The sequence below is a fragment of the Macadamia integrifolia genome, unplaced genomic scaffold (genome assembly GCF_013358625.1).
Source record: "Macadamia integrifolia cultivar HAES 741 unplaced genomic scaffold, SCU_Mint_v3 scaffold2894, whole genome shotgun sequence".
NCBI classification, from domain to species: domain Eukaryota; kingdom Viridiplantae; phylum Streptophyta; class Magnoliopsida; order Proteales; family Proteaceae; genus Macadamia; species Macadamia integrifolia.
Genome location: NW_024869038.1, coordinates 30,771 through 40,556, shown reverse-complemented (window position 1 = coordinate 40,556; position 9,786 = coordinate 30,771). Strand labels below are relative to the sequence as shown.

The 9,786-nt window shown below is 37.3% G+C and overlaps 1 pseudogene; it reads right to left on the bottom strand.

Moving 5' to 3' along the window:
- Nucleotides 1-6,164: 6,164 nt before the first annotated feature.
- On the bottom strand, nt 6,165-7,273 carry LOC122067418 (annotated as a pseudogene).
- Nucleotides 7,274-9,786: the final 2,513 nt, after the last annotated feature.

The window sequence follows — 9,786 nt, the reverse complement described above, 5'->3', positions numbered from 1 at the left end:
TTTTTTTTTGCTAAAAGGTCATGTATATTAAAGAGCCAAAGGATAAACTATACAAAAGGAGGAAGAACAAAAGAAAGAAAACCATATCAAAGACATACAAAGAAAACCATATCAAAGACATACAATCACAACCCTAGGACCCTCCTCCACCTTCGGCATTGCCATCAGCAGAGGAAGGAAACTAGGCAGTATATGGAGAAAACATAAGATTAATAAAATCTAAACCGCGACTTGCCCATTGGGTCATCTGATAAGAATTGTTGCACCTCTGGAGGCCACACCACAATTGATGAAGACACCTCTTTCTTCGCTGCCGTCTGCGCCAAAAAATTTTCTATCGGAGTGGCTTCCCGGTAGCAATGAGTGATTTTCCAACTGATACCCCTGAGATAGGAAATGAGAGAGGACCACTTCTGCCATACAAACCATGGAATCAGCCCCCTTTGCACCATAATGACCACTGATACCGATTCGCATTCAATCCATAACGATTCACACTTCTTCTCTCTCGCTCTATCGATTCCCTCCATCAAAGCATGGAATTCAGCTTGGAAGCTCGATGCTTTACCTAAAAAGGAGCAAAAAGATAAGACCACCTGAGCATTGCTATCTCTTATTACACCACCTGCCCCTGCATTCCTTGGATTCCCCAAAGACGAGCCATCATAGTTTAGTTTCCACCACCCTACCGTTGGAGGAAGCCAAAAAACTTCTCGCACTCCCTTGACCCTTCTTCTTTGCACCACTATATTCAGATTAGTGCACCTCGATGTATCCAAACAAGATTTGATTCTATCCTATTTCCCTAGCCCATGCCTTTTGAGTTGATAAGGGACCTTCGCTTCAAGAAGCATGTAGTTATGAGTTCAACTCCTCTTACCTTATTGGGGCCACTCACACGGTGGTGTTTAGTGCTCTACACTGCTTTCAGTGAAAGTTGAATGGTTCTCATTCAACCTCGGTGTGACCCGGTCCATGCGATTGTGGGATCAATATGGGCCCACGGGGCTAGTTAGGCAGAAGGCCTTGATACGCGTCGATAGAAAAAAAAAATATGGGTGACATGAAATGAAAAACATATAAAACCATATGGTTACAATCACCTATGGTGTCAATTAGGTCCACATGTTTAAAATGTACACATTGTCTTTGAATTGAATTTACATTCTAACACTTCAAATAACAATACGGGGACAAAGTTGGCGGAGGCGTTGAGATAAAATATGCCAATACTTTTATATCCATCCATATCCTCACATGAAATGATCTTGTTGCCCTCCTGTTTACAATATCATTTTGTTGCCCCTCATTGGTGTGCTCCCAGATGATTACCTATATGTCCAATGAAAAAAAAAATGCCTTTAATAATTTATTGGGTAATTTGCACTTAGGGCATCTAACATTGGAGAAATTGTCTTTGGGATGCCTCATGTTTCAAAAACAATGTTTGATGTACTTGACATTTCAAAAATATTGTGTTTTGGATACCTTTTTTTTTTCAATTTTTTTTTTAACGATGGATCATACCGGGGTTGGATGAGAATCATTCAACTTTCACTGAAAGCAATGAAGAGCACTAAACACCCCCAAGTAAGTGGCCCCAATAAGGCAAGAGGAGTTGAACTCATAACTACACGCTTCTTGAAGCGAAGGTCTCTTATCAACTCAACTACCCCCTTGGGGTTATTTACATGCTTCATGAATTATATGCTGGGTATACTTGTTTGGTCATGACTCTTTTCAACATTCTCCAATTGACCTGTGACAACATCTTCCAACTTTGGCAACTATTTTTCTTCTTCTTATGTAGTATTCATCCTCTCCTATGATGGTGGTTGACTACCTTGAGTGTTCATAGATGGATGAACAAATCACGATTCAACGAGTTGCTCTACCCACACTAAAGATCATGGAACCTCTGATCTGTTGTTATAGTAGAGTAAATAAGAGTAAGCAACATAATATATAAGATTTTTCGGTCACAGTTTTACCATTTGAATAATTTAAAAAAATGAATAAAGTACAATGAAGAGAATCAGTATGTTATCCCACAGCCATGGCACCTCGTATGGAAATCTAGACGGCTGATGGACATAACTAGAATATGGGATTGCCTTAATATTGAATTGGAATTTCAACTCTATTCATGTTGAGAAAGGTGGGAATGCGAAGAAATAACGTTGAACTCTATGAAACCCTTATTTCATCTCTATGGGAAAAAAATTGTGGAGAAATGTGACGATGTTTTCACTCCTTGGAAGCTGTGAACAATTGAATCTAACCTTCTCCAACCAAAATATCACATTTGTTCCATCGAAAGAAGAGTAGAAGAAAGTGGTGATGAGATGGACAAAGTTTGAAATATGAAAAAGGTCACTCAAACATAATTTTTTGAAACATTGGTAATTTACGATTAGTTTATCTAAATGTTAAGTACCGCATATGTAATTTGTCCTATATTATCGAACAATGGTTTCTCAGCTGGCCCACTAAAAAAGAGGTCTTTGTCTATGACTTAAGTGTTTGCCACGTACCACTGCCAAGTCGGATTCCTTCAAAGCCTTTTCGTTAGCAATCCGTTCCCGCTGCCCTCCATTCAGAACCGCCCTTCTTCCTTTCCTTCCCCACATCTTTCAAACCCGAATAGACAAAGTCACTAAGGCATGTGAAGTTTTTTTCTGGTAGGAAAGAAAAAAAAATATGTACCTTAATACCAGCAAAAAAAGTAACCTGCAATATGAAATATATGAAGAATGGAGTCAGTTCTAACTTGAACAAATTAGGGTACACTAGCACCTATGTTCCTATACCTCTCATCCTCATATTAAATGATCTTACTTCCCTCATTTGTACAATAAAGTTTTGTCGCACCTCATTGGTGGACTCTCATATCATATGTTGCTTGTTCATATAACCCTATCATTTTTATTTAATGGTAAATGGTTTTGTCTAGGAGTGCGACCTCAGCCCACACTCTTTGTGTCTATCTCTTCCCTCCTCCCAAACAAAAGGTAGGAACGTCTTTTCACATGGGGAAAGAGAGCAACAAACATATTGGAGTGTTGGCATAGGACATGTTCCCGGACATAATTCTATTTCCTTTATTTCAACATAGGATGAAAGAACGCTACCCACTAGTGTATATATATGGCGAGACACAATAAGTACAAAAAGACTATGTTGCTCCGCACTGAAAATGTCTATTGGTGTGTACCATAATGGCAGTGTAAGAAACCATCATCTGAATAGATTATCAGGATAAATATTACTTGATTTTTAATTTTAAGTGTGTGTAAAATAGGATTTTTGATGTTTTGAGAAGTACAATAAGATGATTTGCCAATCTACTCATATTTAGGCATCAAGAGGCATTGCACATTGGAAAAATACAATTATTAATCCTTGATTGATATAGATGATGAGGTTTACTATGTAAGTTTCATTTGTTTTGATGAGCATCACCAACTTAACTCATGGAATCAATACAACAAATGTGAAAACTAATTGAAATAAGTGGTAATTCGTGAGTTCAAGAAAATTAAAAAGAAGAAATAAAAAAAAATGCATGAATGATGAGACAAATGATCAAGATGAGCCAATAAAGGAATTATACTCTATCAAAAAAATATCAAAATAAATTTATAAAAATATCAGAGGGTTATGGGAAATACAACATAGCATTATTCTAACTAAAGGGTTAATGGGTGCACACGCAAAAGTAAACTGCCAAATGGTTGGTTTGTTTCGATTTTGGTCAAAGAACGAGGGATCAAAACTAAATCGTTAAAGAACTTCAATTTTTGATTGATTTCAATTTCAATCCAACACAATTTCAGCTTATTTTGATGATTCTATATCAAGTTAAAAACCGATTTAATTTCGAGACGCTGATTTAGTACAAAATCTGAATTGAGAAGGGGCACGAGAGAAACAAACCAAAGAATAACATAGGGAGCAAGTAGCAACAGCGATAGAGGGTATAGAGATCATTGCCATCGTCGTTGTCCTTTGGTGGGTCAAATGCAGAAGAGGTAACGACCAAAAATGTCCTCTCACGAACGAGTTGCAGCGTCTTTCTCCGCTAAGATCACCCTAGCGGCCGATGGTACCGTCATCGGCCTAATGTTGGCGTACTTAGTGATATGAAGCATTATCAATTTTAGTAGTACCTCTTCAGCTCTTCGCAAAATCCGCCAAGCTCCAGCCTTTCAAGTTTCTAATCATTGGTGATCTACTTCTAACTACCGCCCTAAAATATATGCATCGAAAAGCTTCCTAACCAACACATCTAGGAATTTAAATACTTCAAACCACGCAAATAAAAAGTAAATAACTGAAAGTAAAAGTGTTGAAAAAAAAAAAAAAGACGAAGGCTAGAGAGAGGCACACAAGTAGGTTTCTCTATTTAGCCTGAGGGATGCATCGCAAATAATGCAAGCTTCCCTACTTGACTAGAGAGTAACTCTTACAAGGGCTTCACTACTTAGCTTTAGGGAAAGGGAGGCAAAGTAATTTATTGAAAATAAACGCAATAAAATGATAGTCCATAACTATACAGGGGCAAAGCCAATACATGCATCTAGCCAAAGACCTTGGGGGAAAGGGATATAATAAAGTAAAGACTGAAGTTAAAAACCTAAGTTAAGAAGGAAATGGTAGTCAGAATAGGGAATAAGAGGGGGGAGAGAAGACTTATGAGAAGCCTACCTACCTGAACTTCAATACTTGAACTTGAGAATATGAAAACTTGGTTGAGATTTGAAATACTACCAGTACTAAATATCAGATCTAGAATAAACCAAATCTAAAATTACTTGTACTAGAGAAGACAAATCTAAACTTGAAAACTTGTGCTCCACACTTGGATCTTGTCGCTTAGAACTAAGCCTATAACTAGAAAGTAAAATTACAACTGAATTCCATGAACAATAAACATAAAAAAGAACTTGCATACATTAAATAAAATTCAATTACATAAGTGCTTAAACCAAAATGTAAGAAGAAGACTAGAAGAAGAAATAGATAAAACCGTAGAGAAAATAAAACACTCAAAGTGAGGTGCTAGAGAGAAAACCTTAATAGACAATTGCTAGAGAATGAGATGAAACCCTAAAAAAAACTAGAAGAAGAAGACTAGAAGAAAGAGAACGCCCCTCCCCCTTGGAACGATTTTCTTTTATAGGGACTAGGGGACGGTGTTGGTGATGAGGTTGAGGGAAGAAAGAAAAGTAAGAAATCCCCAACGTTTTCCTCTTTCCTTTTTTTTTTTTTGTTTCTTTTCCTTTTTTTCCTATTTATTTCTCTTTTTTTTTTTTTTTCCTTTCCTTTTTCTCTCTCTTCTTGCGCAAGAAACCCCCTTGTCGATTTTTTTTGCTTGGATTTGGATAATATTATATTTTAATGAGAAATTCATACCCTTGTCTTTTTCTTTCCTATTTTTTTCTTCAACTTGCACACAACCCTCTTGGGCGACCTCCTTGCTTTAAGTGATGAGTGGGAGAGAGAAAATCTTTCAAAAAAAACTCCAAAAAATGCTAGCCAAGAGGTTCGAATTTGAATCCTCCTAATAAGCAAAGGATTTTGCACACCACAACTCACCAACTATGCTAGGTAGTTGTTATTACCAAAAATGAATCTTCAATCACTTAAGAGTGTGGTCCATCGATCCTTGTTGGTATTTAAAATATTTATTGTACCCCTGGGACAACTGCAGATGGGCTGGTTTTGCATCTCTGTTCAGTTCTGATCCATTATTCTTTTTCCGACCCGAAAAGAATAATCACTTGTACGGATCACCAAACGAATGTGTACTTTTAACTGAATACGTCCATCTTACTCAGAATTTCATCCTCTTCACAATCATGGAAAGAAACATGACATCTTTACGTATAAAATTGGAGATATAGCGTCCGATAGTCCTTAAGGCCTTGAAAATATAAAACCTGCAAAAAGAGAGTAAAACCCAAGGTAGCTATATTCTAAATATGAAAATGCATGTTTTACTACCCTAGATTTCTCATATAAATGTGCTCATCACTTAGGTCAGGTAGAAAATATTATTATCACTGGGGTTGATGCACAAATCTTACAGTAAAATTGCACGAAAAAAAAAAACACCAATAAGAAAGAGCACATTTTTTTGTGGCATAATTGGGGATAAAAATACATTGCAGAAAAGAAATAAGCAAAACAAGGAAGATGGGTTGTATTCCTCTCCACAGCACTAGAGTGGAGCAGCATCCATGTAGCCAATCCCAAGAGGAGAACAGCCAAAAAGGTACTCCAAACAAGCTTTGCCTTGATTTTGATGTGTCGGATGAGAACTTTGGGGCTGTAAGTTGGTCTACCCAGCATATTTTCAAGCCTATTGTGCATCTGGTAGATAAGTATTCTCAAATACAAAGCCCAAAGACTCTCGTACTTACTCCTACCCAGATACTGCTGCACGTGGCTCATGTAAAGAGCACAATAATCGTACTTTCAAAAATCTCTGAACGAGCTAAAAGGGCCAATCTTAAGTTTCCACAGGTAGTTATCCTTTTTTTTTTTTTCCCCCTCAAAAGTAGGAAGCTATGAAAAATCATTTTTGGGGGAGAATCGTCTTCCCTTCTCTTAATCGAGAATTTGGTCTTCCAATTTAAAAAAAACGAAATTTGGATGTCTCTGTTCATGGAGAGATGGTTTACCTGAAATCCTTTCCCACGAGTAATCCCTGTTACATCAACATATTGGCCTGGAATAAATGACGAACAGTTATCGGAGTACCAACAAGAAGAAGTGCATCCTTTGTCACTGGAAACTCCCTTAGTTTCCTCTTCAATGGAACTCCTTGAGCTCTAAAGTGACCCACTTCAGGTTTCTTCAAATGTTTCTCCTTCTTCTGTCCGCATCCAACCTAACCAACACCAACTAAAAAAAAATTCACAAGAAACTACTTGAACAATCTGAAATAAACAAAATGTCTTCATTATATCATATCTGTAAGGCTATGATTCCTTCCTTCTCGATCGTCTTCACCTGCGATACAATGTTATCGTCCAACCGGAGGACCGTGACTGGAACCCTAGCTCCCCACTTGTCCCCAAGTAGCCGACATCCCACATTAAACGGCGATTGCACCGGTCCTCGAATTAGGAGTCATAACTCCCGATTTCGCTTCGTTGATTCTCGTCCCTCCAGTGTCGAAATCTTCATCATTCTCGATGAGCACAGATTGTGCAGAGAATCTCCTGAGTTGATGATGAATGTTGCTAATTGTTGTTGTTGGAGCAAATGAGGGAGAGAGAGCGAGAGAGAGAGAGAGAGAGAGATCCTCGATGTTTTAGGGTTTAGGACCTTAGGTTTGATTCGCTTTGGTTTGTTCTTCTATTCTGGTTCACCTAAATCCCGGTCGAGTTGGATTTGGAATTTTGGATTGACTGATCGAGAAATGAAAAATATTGGCTAAGAGTATAGGACGAAGGACCAGTGGCCAGAGGGGGAAAAATACTCTCCAACATGTTGGGCACCTAACGTGGCATTCAATGGTGCCATGTGTTGGTGTGTTTTTTCAAATCCTCCTAGCCGTTGTTCGATGTCACATTGAAGAGAAGTCAGATCCGAGGAGAGAGAATTTAGATCAGTCAAACACTAAACAGGAGAAAAAATAAATAAATAAAGGGTTTCTTTCTTTTTCTCATGTTTTATCTCTGGCCGGTCCCTCTCCAACCACCTCCAAACTTGAAGGGACCTAAATCTAGCAAGGGGTGGGTGCATGACCAATGTTTTAAAAACAAGAATCGGTGATGAAATTAATCCTTGTCGATTATAATTTAGATTGGCCAGAATTGATCACAAAAACCCTAATATCGGTTATTTGATCAAAAAATTCTAATTTTAACAGAAATATTTCAATTTAAGTGGCAGAAATCAAAGTCAGTCCTAACCAATTCCAATCCCATTCACCCACTTTTTAAACCATGGGCAAGATATGCAAGAAAAGCCAAATCCTTGTCTTTAAATCTGAAATTTATATATTGTTAATCAAATCATTCATATATATCCAATAGTCAAATCTGCCACCTCAACCTTTTCCATGGCACAATTAGGATATATCAAGACAGAATTATTTGGCATGTGTTAATATATTATGATGGTAAAACTCGTTTGGTTGCATATGACTGTCATCAAATTTACATTTGCCTCATCTATGTCATCGTGGCTACTTTCAGGGTAAAAAAATATCAATTTCAATATCATATTTGAATCTTTATTGTTGTTCAAACAAACCAACCCTATGCCCCCCAGATTCTCTCCGGTGCGCATCAAAAGGCTGGTAGCATTTGGGCACGTCCTCTCAGCCATTGGATGCACATTGGAGAGAATCTAAGCACATGTCCTAATTTGCTCTCTAAAACCATGGTTTAACAATTAAGGAATGAGATCAGTGAATTGGCCAATTCAAATATGAATTAATCGTTAGTCTCTTTATTTATTTATTTTTTTTTTATGAAAAACAAAAAGAAACTTAACTAATGAAAAAGATTAGTTACAATGCCAAACTTCTGATGGGCGTGTGAAATCTTAATCTTTAAGTACTAGCTTAATTTCCTAGCCATGGATAATGTTATTTTATTACAAAATATTTTGGTCCAATCATTGATCATTAACATAGAATCTCTGTGCAAATGCCCTGTAGTCCATTATGTGATATTATCAACTTCTCACTTTATAACTCAAAATAAAATTATCTTAGAGTTAATGATGGGAATAAGAATCTCACCCTAAACACACTCTAGCAGATATAGAGCCTAAAAAAAAAAAAAAAAAATGTGTGTCCATTGGAGTTGCAAAGCTATTGACAAAAGGAGAGAGTGAGTGGGTGGACCACTAGCGGCGGATGCCCTTTCTCCTTTGGGGAAGACGGAAGGAGAGGAGTGGAAGTTTTTGATTAAAGGTAAAATTACTACATCGCAAGTGATTCGAATAAACTCAGACCAAGTCTGCTCTAGTTTTATCATAAGGCAATCCTTCATTACAATTAATTGGGTGGAGGGAAGAAGAACGCTACCAGTTAGTGTTCCACACACCCTTACACATGGGGGATTTTTTCTGTTTTTTGGAAAAATGGTCCCCACAATGGTAGCGCCATGCGCCCCACTTATACTCTTTCTCTCTCCCCCCTCCGTGACACTCTTCCCCCTGTATATGAACATTGTCTAAAGTGAGTAAACCAAGTTGAGAAATGGTTTCCAATTATGACTGGTAGAGAGGAGTATATGATTCAAATCGTAGATGCTTAAAAAAATAAAAAGCCTAAAGTTGACTTTAGGAGAAGAGTGAAAAGAATGAGAGCGATGAATTCCTCATTTAATAGATGTCATATCCACATATCATGGACGTTCATGTACATTCACTTACATGAAGATTCACCTGACTATTGCTTCGAATATAGTTAAAAGGTAAAACAAGATCCATATAGCTGATTTCATTTAATTGAGATACAACTACAAGTCCGACACGACCTCTTTTCTGTTCAGCATTTCCAAACATTTTTGTTGCTGAAATCGAGTGAGCTCCATGTGGGATGACAGAGCGTGTGACCCCAAACTGTATTAATGTCTTAAAGAGTATGATTCATCCCAGAAACACAAAAGGAAAATGTATCAATTCCAACAGAACTTAAATTTTCTAAATTTCAATGTTTGTTAGCTCGGGATTAACAGATTCAAGTTTGAAATGACAAGAGTACCTACACAAGGCCTTCAAAGCCTAGAAGATATTACAAAAAAAAAAAAAAAAAGAATA